General features: G+C 47.5%; 1 long non-coding RNA gene across 1 annotated transcript; it reads left to right on the top strand.

Moving 5' to 3' along the window:
- Positions 1-1925: 1925 nt before the first annotated feature.
- LOC123133641 (uncharacterized) lies at positions 1926-2436 on the top strand. The gene is made up of 3 exons (XR_006465331.1): positions 1926-2001; positions 2075-2180; positions 2298-2436. It is a non-coding gene; the product is annotated as an uncharacterized lncRNA (long non-coding RNA).
- The last annotated feature ends 12382 nt before the right edge of the window (positions 2437-14818 follow it).

Here is a 14818-nt window from a genome sequence, read left to right as displayed (position 1 = left end):
GGCTCTGGGGCGCCCCGCCCGCTGCCTCCGCCGCCCGACAGCCCCGAGGACCGCCTCGTCTCGGTGCCACCGCCTCAGCCGCCGCCGCCGGCGGTCCGCCGCCCACCCGCTCGCCCCCGCGGCCCTCGGCCTGCCTCTGCCGTCCATCGGCTCCTCGCGCCCCGAGCGCATCCGTGACCGCGCCTCCTGCAGCCCCCAACGTGTTTGTGCCACTCGCCGCCGTCCAGGAGGTCCCCATCGCCGCCCTTCAAGCGGTCCAGGCGGGACGACGGGTATGACTGACCAGGAGGCCGTAGCAAATGGAAGAAGCAGCACATGGAGCCATCTCATCGACCCGGGGTGCGTGCTTCCGTGACTTCTGGTGCCCAGCTCGCCAAATAGGGACACCGGGAAGCGGCTGCGTCGATGGCTCGCTGTCGCCGGCAATATTTCTCACCTTGGACCTCCTTTATCATCCTCCGCATCCATCCATCCAGAGAGGCGAACCTTCTTCACTCTTCAATCAGTTCCACGAGCGACATCGGGCACCGCGTCACATGGTAATCAGCAATTTCTTCGTACACCTTTCCACCGTTGCAGACTACTGTCAAATCTGATGCCATAAACCATCCTGCTAATAGCATTACATAGTAAGCCACGCGCCACAATTTTAATTATGTACTGCAACCAAATTACTAATTTTGCAGCAATACTTGATGCCATGCGGACGTGGAGCAAGTGAGCGCGCGCTCAAATGAGCTCGTTATCTACGTCGTCGGTTAGCGCTCGTGGATCCGCGCCAGAGTTCTATACGCATGCAGGCAGTCCGCCAGAAAATTGAGTACTGTAGTGAAATACGATCGCGGCAGCGCTGGTTGGTGTGGACGGCCGTCGGCCTCTGACGTGGTGAGCCGTGGACCAGAATCCGTGTTCCCGTCTGATCCGTGGATCAGAATCCATGCACAAAACGAATTGAAGGCAAGACCGGGTCATTTGGAAGCTGAAGGCTTCGGGTCAAAGGCAACTAGCGATGCCGGCGAGCGGCCATGAAGTTCCTGATGCAGCCAATCAGTAGGTACATGGATCTTTGCTTTTTTCGGCGGTGCTGCTTCCATATTTTAGCTCTCTCGTTTGCTGATCTAGAGGATGGATTTGTTGCAAGATTCAGATCCAGTCTGCTTGAGGAGGTGGGGAAGAGCTTGGTGCCGGCTCCTGTGGTTGTCAATGACTCTGCCGTGGTGGATCTGCAAGTGGCACCGCAGGGAGGCGGCACAACATGTCAACATCAGATGGTGGACAGCGGCTAAGCACAAACCTTCTTGGCGCAGGAGGGGGCGGCGAACAGAAGGGAGAGCTCACCGGCAATGTCGGAGCTGTCAACGGGGAAGAGGAATCCCCAAGCACCGGGGTGGAACAAAGGTTGGTGAAATAGCAACTTTGCATTCCATAAGATATTATGTGACTTAGGAAATGAAAGTAGAAATGACTGAATATATCATCCATTTTGAGCAAGTGCTGGTTGCTGTCTGCATTAATAAATTTCTGCTGTATGTGCGTGTGTTTCCACGCTGATTTGTTCTCTGCATTCACAAAATTCAGGCGCCAATTGTCTCTGAAAGTACAAATGCATGCTGATTACTCTCTGAGTGAAAAGATTTCCGATATATGTACTGGTGATTGCAGAGTGTTTCTCCCTGCATTTAGATAATTCACACTATATGAGAGCAGGCTGGTTGCTCTCTGCAGTAAGGAAATTACTAAATTATGTACTGTTGTTTGCAGTATGTTTGGTGTCTGCATTTTGAAAATTCATAGTATATGTGCCTGTGTTGGTAGGCTGGTTGCTCCCTGCGATTAGAAAAAAATCATGCTATATGTGCCTCTGTTTTGTATGTTGATTGCTTTCTGCAGTTAGAAGTTTCATTGTTTGTGTTGCCTGTGTTTGCAGGCTAAGGATTAATGCTGCCGCCCCAGCAGAACACCGTGCCCACCTCGTGTGAGTGCGTTTGAGAAGGCATTCAGGTGTTTCGCGAAGAACCCATCTGAAAATGTGATCACACCTGTTCTTAGCACTACTTTCGACTCTTTTGTCGAGGCGTATGACTTCTACAACTTGTATTCGTGAGAGAAGGGTTTTGGCATCCGGTATGGCAAGAGATGGCTAAATGTCGAGAGGACAGAGTGCATGCAGGAGATAGTTGGTGGGTGCTCGGTTAGTTATTAATTTTGCTGTTGCTGCTTTGTGGTCGGTAATTCAGTTATGTTCGGGTGAACTTCCAGTGTTTGTAATTGATTAAAGTATGTGAACATTTCTTTAGGGTAAAGCTGGGGTCGAGAAAACAAGGACGAGCAGAGGACAACAGGTGGTACATTGGAGAGCATAGACAATCAGAAATCTCAACAGGGGAAATGAACCCTCAAGCGCCAGGATTGTCTAAGGGGTTCGTTCTGATTTCGCAGGGAACAATTCTCGCGTTGGTGTGTGCGGTCTTTCTTGTTTATTTATTAATTTGGGGATACTTAGTAAACAATGTTTATCATACGGATGCAAGAACGACTAGGACAAATTGTGCAGTCAATCCATTTGGCATGACAAAGGTGCTGCTGAGATATGTATGCGCTATTGGTTGGTAGAAATTCAAAAATAGTAATGTTGGCACTTCTTTTTGCGCCATGTTAGTAAAGTGTGACCGATGTACAAGCATTCAGAAGTTTGACAATAATATATATGATAGTGTGCACTTACCTGCCGTCTGTGGAATAATGTTGCATGATATGAATCATTTTAGTATAGTTCTTACTGCTTTTGCGACATTTTAGGAAAATCTAATCGAATGTGCAAGTAGTTCAGAATTTTGATAATAACGTGGATGATAGTCTGAACTCTTTTTTGGAAGAGTTACATTTTCAGGCTTATGATAGGAGCTGGCGGCACCCAGTAAGGCCCCTTGCCCGTCTTGCGCGAGTGCTTTCAAGAAAGCAGTGAGGGCTTTTGTTGAGAACCGCTCGGGCAATGTCATTGTCCTAAAACCGGGTATATGTTTTGACTCGCTTGGAGAGGCGTACGACTTCTGCAACATGTACTCTTGGGAGAAAGGATTTGGAACAATCGGTGACTCCATTCTTCTTAACCAAGTTTAGTCATTGATTTGTCTTCAGTCTAAGGTAAGTGATACCACATATTGCGAGTCCTCTTTTTAATCCTCAATTTCTCATGCTGAAATGTTGCTATTAATGCTTACTTGTACATTAATTAAGCTATTGGAATCCTTCATCATGTTCCTGTTTGGTTAGTAATTAATTGGGAGCTAATCAGTTTGGGGTTTCAGGCACCTCGGTATGCACATGACGCGGCAGAGCCCAAGAACATATCATTTGGCAAAGGCCACTGGAACAATACATACTACGTCTTAGCAACTACTAACATGAAGTTGCGCTCAGGCTTTGTCGTAGGCTAAAGAGGTACTGTCTATTGTATCAGTATGTAATTTTTTTTACAGTCTATAAGATTATTTATATGGCAAGTACTGGTCTCATCGCCAGCAACCTGTAGTTTCACCGTCCATAGTTCTGATCATACTACAGTGCCTACAGTCACGCCCATTCAACTTATTTAGAGGAACTAAAACAAGCATTTCACTGTCCTGGACAATCAGTTAAGGAATTTGAAAGGTTCAGTGAAGTTTAATATTTGGGGGAAAGGGAGAAACGCCTAAATTAGATGGCATAGTACAATTTTATACTCTGTCAATGAAGTCCGGCGTTTGAGCATCCTTTGCATGATAAGCACAAAGACCACCATCAGACGTCGTGGTTCTCTAGCTGTTAACTTGTGGTCATCAAACACGTTCCTGTCGTGCCCTTTCCAGATGCTCTGGAGGAGACAAGTGATGATAGTGGACAGTAGTTTCTATGGGGATAACCCCCATTTAAACTGAAGATGCAATTTCAGTCCAGCCTTCCTTTTTTCCTTCACATCTTTCTGTTTATAAGAATTGTTTACTTAATATTGTCAGTTAAGATACTATCTTTTTTTTGCCTTGATGAATTATGGTACACCTTCAGTCTTCTTTTCATCTGCTTGTTTACTGTTTCCGTCTACCCTCTGTATGTACTGCTCAGACAGTTGGATATCTTGCATTAATTTTTACATGACAAATTTGAAGCCAAATTTAGAAGATGTAGATATATACTAGTGCAGGTAAATGTTAACTTCATACATTACCAGGTGTTTAATAGCTGCAACATTCTTGAAACAGTTGAGGATGGGCCTGTTATACTGCAACAAAGAAGCCAGTTGTACAAAATCTTGCATACTCGGTCTGCAACTTGCATCAGTTTTGGTCTAGCCTTGGTTCTTCTGATCATGGTGCCTTCCTCGAGGGTTTTGAATTGCTTGGTTCAACAAAAAAAGCAAGGAACACATTCTCCTCTGCGCCTCTTTAGACAAAAAGTTTCTACGCAAATTGATGATATGCATGTAAGCATGGCATTACCTAAGTCATTAATCCATTGTCAGTTGCAAATATTGTTCCTGCGATCGCAGACGATGTTTAATACTTATTGTGTTTTTTCTTTGTTTGCTGATCAATATCATATTCAGTTGTTTCAGTATGATTTCATTAAAACTAAAAACTGAAGTACTCAACCTATGATGCTCACCTGTTGGTTCCATTGTACAAAGCTGCGGAAAGATTTGTTGGGGAAGTGCCTAGGCTGAAGATGGTTGCTATATTGGTGCTCGTGGCATTGGTGTGAACCGAGCATCCTTGTTCGGAGAGTTAATTACAGATATACGGCAGTTTGTGGTTTGCAGATACTTACCATGTTGTACCCTCTCAAGAATTAGTCAAGATTTCTATGCTTTTAGACTGAAATTCACCTTGTATATTGTATTGTGTGAGGGTTAGGTGGAAGGATTGATTGCGAGCTGGAGGAAGTACTGGCCAAAGTAAGATGGTTACACCGAACACATGACACATCATCATACTTTCATAAAAGGAACGTCGGCTATAATACTTGATAAATCTAAAAACCTGATTAACATCTAACCACGACGCAAACAACTTGACGTACTGACAAGTAACCGTCCAGTGGGGTAAACATGATTACATAGTACACTGATCTAATTGCTCTGATGCACGAACAGTAACAGGAGCACAACAAGGACGATCAGTGTTGGCAGTAGATTGGTGCCCGCAAGCAGCAACGCAATCCGCTGGGTGTCCATTGAGCAACATGCTATAGATGCACAAGGAGGAGCATGGAGCTGAGTATGGAGAGGTGGATTTGTGAGCTGCTGCTGCTGCTGCCCGTGGTTGCCTTCCATAAAGGATTGTTGCCGGTGACCTCTGTGCATCAGAGATGACGGTGGCTAAGCATTGCGTATTGTTGGCCGTCTGCTGCTCCCCTCAACACGGTGGCCTATGTCTTGATGGATCTGATGGATCCACAAAGGCCAGCCTGCGGGACAATATTGGTGAACGAGGTGAAGCAGAGTATGATCCGAGAATCAACGAAAACAACGAGGGGAGTGGTGGGAACTTACATGACGCACTTGTAGAACCGCGAGCCCGGACGAGATTCATAGCTGCAGATCCAGGTGATGACCCTCAACCCTGCCGCCACAATCGGGGAGGGAATCATAGGCAGGATGTCGCCGGCGGCAGAGAACGCTGAGGCGCATGCAAGTCATGCCGTCAAGCTTGGGTTTGGACCAGAGAAAAGGGGTATATGTGCGGGGGGTGCCGATTTTTTTGGGACATGAAAAAGAAATTTGTAGAGGAAACATGGTCGGTGGTTGTTGGACGGCAGTAATTGTGCGTCAGGAAAGGAAACGCACGGCGTTAGACCAGCCTAGAACCGAGCCGTGGCCCATATGGCAAGTGGACATCTGTGCGGGCGGAGTTTTAACGGTGCCCGTCAGATTTATCAGCCGACAATGGTGGGCCCGTGTGCAGACTTTACTAGAAATATGGGTCGCTATCGATTGATATACAACGTTCTGTACAACACGCTGTTCGAATCTTGATGTGAATGGGCGATGTGGATATAGGGTCCATCTGTGCACGGGACCAGATTAGTACTTTCGATGCCATGCAGCTTACCATCAATACAAATTGAGTTGGAAAACCAAATGGAATATACAATAGGCACTGTGATAAGACTTGCTGCAAACTGAGGTTACCAAACATTTAGTACAACAAACTGTATCCAGCCATCCCCCATCCATCTACAGGCACCAGCCACCAATGTAATTTCCCTCTTTTTTTAAACAAATCTGAAACTTTTTTGTAAATTGCTACTGCCACAGATTGCTAGAAGGAGTAGAAGTCACTTGGCCAAACATTGTTGAACCATCAGAATAAGATAGTTATGCTTATAAAACATTTCCAGACTCTTAAATATTTGTCGCCAATTTGACATGGTAAAGCACTGTGTGCGGACTTATGAATTATGACAAGACATTTTGAGTTATGATGCGTAACCATGATAGCTGGTGTTGAAGTCAGATATACACACTAAATGTTGTGATATGCCAAAATAAACTCATTATAATCTTTTTAATTATCCCTACTATTTTTCAGAGGTTGTTCTGCTGATGCTAATTATGATGTTCTGCTACTGCTATTACCAAAAAAGGCTTCCGCCCCGCTTTATATATAAAGCAAAGATCATCATCATCCGATACAAACTCACGCCACCACAACACACGCACACACTCAAGGCATGATACATAGGCGCTGAGCGCAACGACACCACCCCTAGCACTATCGCGAAGAGATGAAGCCGCATACGACGAACCGTGGGCTCCAAGACGGTGCCTTCAGGAAGGATACGACACCGGTGCGCCGCCACCGCCCGGTCCGAAGATCAGAGTTTCCTCTGGAACCACACGAAGGACAGCGAGAGCCACGACGACGCCTTGAAGAAGGGAACGAGCTCCGCCGCCGTCGGTCCGTCCGAAGATAGAACGGGTTTTCACCCCGGCCAACACTCATCACCATCGATCGCCACACCCCACCTACCACACCGCCCACACGGCGATGGCCACCGGGCAACACAAAGCCACGGGCTATGCCCATGAGCACCGCGAAACCACCCCCAGGGCCGCCGCCCCAGCATCCAAGACCTTAACACCACCTCACCCGAGATCCGCCGCTACCCCAACCAAAGAGACGAGCGGGAAGATCACGCCTTTCCCATCCCTGGGCAGCCCCAACGCCGAGACACAATAGGCCGGCCAAACTGGGCCTCCATCTACTCGTCCTGCAGCACTGGGCGCGAGACGAGCTCGGTCCTGCGGCACCATGTACGAGACGAGGTCGGTCCTGCTGCATCGTGCACGAGACGAGCTCGGTCCTACAACACCGTGCGCGAGACGAGGTCAGTCCTACAACACCGGACGCGAGACGAGCGATGGACCGTAGCTGGGAGCGGGCCAGCCCTTCGACGGAAGTAGAGCCCGGATGACGAGAAGATGAAACGAAGGTCGACACGGTCCGCCCACAGACGAGCCGACGCCGGGAGCCGGCCGTCGCCGCGGGCGGAGCCGCCGCACCACCGTGTACCCGCCGCGCCACCGAGAGGCCACCGCCCATGTGCCGGACCTCCCCACGCTGCTCTGCTACTGCTATTGCATATAGAAGGAGATCAGGGAGGAGAGCAGCAGCCAGCTCCTGCGATTTTGTTCATGCTGTTGCTTGGTTACTACTACACATCTATACATCGAACACACAGAAGGCTGCTACTTGCATACGTAACTCTGGCGAGTCGTGGTGAGGAGATTTTGATCTTTAGATTCAAAGTGGACTGTTAGATAATAACGAGAATAAACGGGACACGGGAGACACAGATTTTTACGTGGAAACCCTTGTCTTGTTTATTCTCGTTATTATCTAACAAGTGGTATCAGAGCCAAGTTAATCTGAGATCGCATACGAGATTTGAGATCAAGGGATTAGGGTTCGTTGTGCGCCACCACACACGTCTGGCGATCCGTGGCGGATCGATTTACCCTGCAGCCAAGACCGACAGGTATTCTGCCATTGATCAATTTCCTATCCGAGCAGTTCATCGAGACGGACACAAGCTTCCGCCGCCGAGCCGCCGTACGCCGCGTCATATCAATCCGCAAGTTGCCGCTGCTGCGTATATACGCTTGAAGCCCCGAGTACGCAGCGTTCACATCAGCTGGCCGTTTCACTGAGTTCCGCTGCTCCACGTACAGCATCGCCGAGTAGCTGCTACTGTTTCGTTCAAGTCCCTAGGCTTGGGATGAATTTGAACCATCATGAGGCACCATTAGTTTCATCTTCTCCTTAGAGTTCAAAGCTTCATAAACTTCATTAAGTGTGAGAGTATCACGACTGTATAATATGGTGTCTCTAAAATTGGTATAAAAACTTGGCAGTGAATAAAGTAACATTAAAGCAGTATCTTCCTCTTCATACTTAACCTCCATTGCAGCTAGATCAGATATGATCTCTTTAAATTCTGAAATATGATTCAAACATTACCTCCCTTGGGTAACCTGTGCAAGAATAATTTTTGCTTCAGATGCATCTTGCTGGTGAGATCTTTAGTTATGCAAATCCCTTCCAGCTTTAACCATAGAGCGGCGGCAGTTTTCTCGCTCAAAACTTCCTGCAAAATATTATTATGCAAATGGAGTTGAATTTTTGACAAAGCCTTACAATCAATTCTTTTCCCCTCATCAGTTCAGTCCTGAATTTGGTTCTTACCAAAACTATCCAGTGCTTCATCATAGTCGGACTGTGCCAACAACGCCCGCATCTTAACTTGCCATAGGGTAAACCTTGTGTCACGGTCCAGCAGCGGAAGAACGTACTTCATGGATGCCATGAGTCGATAAAATCTATGTACACAAAGTCGTACAAGCCCGTAGAAAAATTCTTGATAGAATTAATATTGCGGAACAAAGAACTAGAGAGATAGCACCGCTGGTGGCCGTAGCAATTGAAAGAAAAAACAAAATCTGTACTGTAGATGAGTTTTGACCTCCACGTGAGAAGTACTACAGTACCAGTAGTACGATCGGGAAGCGGCAGCAACGTAGCCTTGTAATCTCACGTGAGTACTAGTACTGAACCTCCTCGAGACTTGATCCTGTACAAGCAGGCGTGAAGCTGCAGCAGCAATGATGCATTCCCTCGGGACTTGAAGAAGCAGCGGCAACGTGCAGACGAACGGCTGCGGTCTTTGACGATAAGTATGTGAACGCCAAAATCGATGTGGCTGCTGCGGCAGGTACGGAAGATGATGACTTCTACTGCACGAACAAGCGCCACGCAAACTTATAGTTTGTCAGTCTCGGCTGCCGCAGAAAATCAATCCGCCTCGGATCCACATATCGTCACGTCGCGTGCAAGCGGCGCGAACAGAAACCGTAATCCTCTTGTCTCAAATCTTGTATATGAACCTCAGCTCTGTATGCCACTTGTTAGATAATAACGAGAATAAACAAGACACGGGAGACACAGATTTTTACGTGAAAACCCTTGCGGGAGAAAACCACGGACGCACGAAGGCGCAATCACTATGATGGAGAAGTATTACAAGCACGAGACGACAGGCCGTCTAAGGTGCGACTACATGGAGTATATATGAGGGCAATACATGAGAGTCCTTGGAGGACAAGTAAACGAGTTGTACTCGTACGCGTCGGTACCAACGCAAAGGCCCACACCATATGTACTATGTCTAGTCTAATACGGTACAATAATATCTAACATGGACAATGCATCCACATCAAGGAAGTAAATGTGCCCGTGCGTTGCCCATGCGCTGGAAAGTGTTTCATTATCAAAAACTGTGGCTGCAAAACCAGTGCTCAAATTGAACATCCATTCCATTGAACCGTGGGGACAACATGAGGCATCTGTCTCTGATTTGTTGTTACTTTGGTGGATAATATGTACTGTGCGTGCGTGCATGTGTTGATAAGTAGCAGTTTTGCTTGGCCTCCTGTGACACTCATGTCAAATCCTTGACATTTCTGGGGTTATACAAGCATCATGTTTTTTAAGGTTTTGTTTTCCCTGCCTCCATCTCTTCCATGGCAAGCAGCATAAGTTTCTTTGTTTGTAAATTAAGCAGTCTGGTAGATTTGGAAAGGAGGAACAGGGTATTGAACTTTTACATATCTGCGTAAGGTACATCCCAATTAAGCAGATTTGTTTTTCTGTTCTGAACAGGGTACTGAAATTGATAATTTTACCTTTCTGTTCTGAATTGCAGATTTGCAAGAATATTATGTTATGTAAGAACATGGCGGTGCAGTCACCCGAGGTGAAGAAGCTCCGTCACCTACCAACACCTCCTCCACTAGGCTGACAAGCACAACGGCTGACAACTGACAAGTTTGCTAAGGCCAACTCCACCGCGCGACCCCAAACGGACGTTCGGATTGGACCGAATCTGTCCCTTTGGGGCGCCCATGGGTACGCCCGTGTCTGGATGTGTCCATTGGGTCGTGCGTGCGTCCACCGTGCGGCCGCACCCCAAATCGTGTCCGGGGTGGACGGGATTAAAAATAATAATTAAATAACTAAAAAGCAAATAAACACATTAAAAAAAAACATAAAACATATATATGGGTTGGCCACAAAACGGCCCAGTTTCAACGACCACTTAAAAGGCCCAGATTCATAATTAAGATAATAAGAAAATAAAAAAAAAACTCCTCCCGCGCGCTCCTGCCGCGCCCGTCGGTGCCGTGGCCGTCGCCGTCTTCACTGGCCGCCGGTGTCGTCGTCGTCGCTGACGAGGTCAACGTACTCCGGTGGCGTCCAGAGGTGGGCCGTCGATGCGTGGTGGACGGGGGCGGGCTGGACGGCCGGAGGTGCCTGCACCACCTCCTCACGCGGCGACGCCTCCCGCTCTGGAGTGGGGCACCAGTTCACGCCCAGGTCGGCGGCCATCTCCGGCGCAGTGCACGACCAGCCCCACCCCTGGCCCAGGAGCTTCTCGAACGCAGGCGGGTCCTCCTCCATCGGCTCCTCCGTGGCGGCCGCCGTGAAGGCCGCCAGCTGCAGCTCCGGGAAGGCGACGTCCCCGGCGGTAGAGAGGGCCATGGCCTCCTCCAGGCCGTCCCACTGCCGCTCGTCGTGCGTGTTCATGGAGTCGTCCATGACACGCTGCAGGAGACGGGCCTCCTCCTCTGCTGTCATGCGAGGAGGGGGAGGGGGCGACGGAGATGGGGAAGGCGGCGGCGTGGGCGTCAGGCCGCGTACCCGCGTACGGCCGCGCGGCTCTGCACGTGGCCTCTGCGGCCCCGACACGGTGCCGGCGAAGTAGGACGCGTGCCGCACGTCGTGCTCGTCCTGGAGCCATGTGTCCCAGAGCGGCGAGTCGGGGGCATACCTGTGGTCGTAGTACAGGTCGTCGGGGAGGAGGCGGCGGCGGCGGCGATTGATCTCATCGCGCCGTGCACGGCCGGTCGCCGGACTGGCGGGATGGGCACCCGGTCCGCGGAGAGGTGCCACCCGTTGGGGAGGTGGGCGTCGCTCCACGGGACCGGCGTCCTCGTCTCCCAGTACCTCCGGCACACGTCCGCGCAGATGTACTGCCGGTCGCGCTCGCCGGAGGGCCGAGGGGCAATGGTGAAGGGGGCCGGCGCGGGGGCTCGACGGGAGGAGCGTGGCGGAGACGCGGGCTCCTCCTTCTTCACGGAGCCGCGGCGGCGCCCCGAGGAGGAGCCGGCCTCGCGGTCGTGCTTGCCCTTGCCGTTCCAGAAGCCCATGGCGAGGCGGGCGGCCGGCGAGCTCGAGGAGGAGGCGGGCTAGGGTTTCTGCGCTGTCGGGGTTCGAGGAGGCTGCTGTGTGGCGTGGGGCAGTGTGGACGACGACCTGTCCACGCTTCCCACTTAAAGAAGGACGGCGACCGCTCGACGTGCGGATGACAGGTGGGGCCGTCCGCTCGTGCGCATTGATGTGGGCGGGTGGGAGGTAGGTGGCCGCCTGCCACGCGGCCCCGAAGCGGACGAGGCGCGCGTCCGTTTGGTGTCCGCCGCGACCCAAACCCGGCGCAAGTTTGCGCTCGAAATGGGTCGGCCCAGACACGCGCTGGGCCGCCTCCTTTGTCCCTTTTGCCCCAAACGGACAGGGCCGGACAGGATGGGGTCGCGCGGTGGAGTTGGCCTAATCCACCCTCATCTGCATCGCTTCCTCCCAGCCTGTGGTTTATTACTTGGAGCATGTTGTTCTTTTATCATATACACAAATCTGCCCATGCTTAAATGTGGTCATTAGGTTGTGGAACAGGAGAAACAATATAGTGTTATTTAGCAGATGCAAACCTGTCCATGCTTGATTTGGACCAAGAATTACTGGTGTTGCCTATTTGGTATGTAAACATATTTTTTTGGATGTCACAGAAAATTACCATGCTACTACATAGGTTTGAATCAAACAAATTAAATTTGGAATAGGATCCCTGAAAGTAATAAAGTGCTTCTTGAATGCATGGAAACAAAAAGTTAGATATCTCAGAGGTACTATGTCATATATTCTGAAAGTGGCGCACATGGATATGTATATTCTTGGTTAGCTTTATGTTCTATTTCTGTTGTACATGCTCCAAGAGTAAATGTGTTATTCTGAAAGGAGATGAAGTGAATTGTCTTCTACTGCAACCAATGGACATTTCATTCTACACATATGTCCTGATATTGTAGTGCCACTTGATTTCCTTTAAAATTTCAGTACCAATTGAGCAATACTGGCCTTTCCTTTTTCCTGTATTAAGTAGTGATCATGGAGTCAAAGCTCATGGAGATGGTCTGTTACTGATTGTTGCACCTATAGAGCTCACTAATATAACATTGGCTGGTTCATCTAACTTATTTGATCTATATGTTGTTTTTACCTGCAACACGAAGAGAAAAACAACCTCGATTAGTTCATAAATTTTAAAATTGTACATTTTGTATAATTTATGCTGGTTCTAGTTACAACATGCCAGCATCTAATCCTTGCAGCAACACCAGGACAAGACTTTGGATATTTTCCTATACATTTGACATCCCTTAAAGTTATACCAACTTGCATCCATAGATCACAAGCTATTACATGCAGTATGTAATTATGCGATGCCAATGGAACAACCAAATCATTCAAATACGACCTCTTATTCTACACAATTGTTTATGCTTTTACAAATGACAAAGCAGAAATTAATTTTAAGATAATCTATAATTATAATAAAACAAGGGATTGTTTTCTTGAAGGAAAAACAAGGGATTATTAATATGTTTAAATATGAGGATTTGCAGTACTGTAGGTCCTTACCTCTTCTTTTCCAAAGTAGAGAAGACAAAAAAAAACTAACCTCACTTATCGGTACGTGCGGCAGTGAGGAACCAAGCAAAAGGGGAGCTTGGCTGCCAACGGGGTGATGGACAGATTGTAGGGGGTGCTTGCCACGTATCTTCAATGTGAGAATATTGATTTCTCTTCTACAGTATCAATTAGTAAGCATTTTCCAAACTGTACAGAAAAAATGTTCAGGAGTTAATCTACTTTGCTTACTATTCATGCGAGATGGCAGAATACTTTACTTACTATTCTCTTCAATTATTTCCAGATTACAACGATGCCAATGTTCAGGAGTTAATCTACTGCAGAAAAAATGACACACCATTGTCAAGTTGGTAGGAAATCAGCCTGCTGTATCTGTTTGTTTTTTTGCTTCTGGCATATCCAACGACTCTGTTAACACAAAACAAAGTAACAAACTTGACAAAACTGAAACTCATCTCCCAGATTTCTCTATGCGCCGCCATAGATTATGATTTGTCCATTGTCTTTATAACTTACATTTTGTATGTATTTGGAAGCTAATTCAGCATGACCCACGAGTGTTGATTTGTATGTTAGTGTGATAGCATCTCACTGAAAATATTGACACGATAAAGGAAAATATATATTAGGTGTGTGTTATAAGAATTAGTAGTCCATGCTGCCATGCAACCAATATGTAGTCAGACTTTAAAATCATTGTCATGCAAAAATTACGATAACTTTTCGAGTACTTCGGTTACCCAGGTTTGTATATATAGAGGTTCCCTTTGTTGTAGGATGTCTCCATCTATGGCCGAAATTATTTTATTTCAAAGAAATTCAGTAAAAGTGCTCTTTTCTACAGTCCAGAATTCTTTCTGACTGCTCCCCAAACTCAACCTCGGTCATCATTTCCTTCTAATAATATTAAATAATGTCACCACTCATATAGTGTTTCAAAATATTGCTTCTTACACGAATTTAAGAATGTATTAGAAAACAACACCAACTCACAATGTATTAGAAGTGCTCTTTTCTATACTCCAGAATTCTTTCTGACTGCTCCCTCAACTAAACCTCGGTCATCATTTCCTTCTAATAATATTAAATAATGTGTCCACTCATATAGTGTTTCAAATTATTGCTTCTTATCCGAATTTAAGAATGTATTAGAAGCATTTATCTGCTGGCAGGTTGTAGACAAAGGAATCCACCCACCTTGTGACAGTTGAAGAGAGCGGTGCTAGCGGACTCAACATGATGAGTTCTATGATCCAGATAAGGTTTATCCTAGCCAAGAGGGGCATTCAGGTGATGTGGATGCTGATATTGTAACACGAGTCAAGAAGAAACTTATTCTTTGAAGAGTTGTAGTGTCATGTCCATGGTGGACCGTTGATGGCTTTGAGGGGAGACGTACAGACTGTTTCCTAGAACCTTTCTACTATTTTTTTTGCTAGGCTCATTCAGTAGCTTTCGTGATAACAGTTGTGGCAAGCTTTTGTTATTGTTGAAGCTTCCAAAGTAGAAGGGTATAA

This window comes from Triticum aestivum, chromosome 6B (genome assembly GCF_018294505.1).
Source record: "Triticum aestivum cultivar Chinese Spring chromosome 6B, IWGSC CS RefSeq v2.1, whole genome shotgun sequence".
NCBI classification, from domain to species: domain Eukaryota; kingdom Viridiplantae; phylum Streptophyta; class Magnoliopsida; order Poales; family Poaceae; genus Triticum; species Triticum aestivum.
This window is presented reverse-complemented; position numbering and strand designations above follow the sequence as displayed.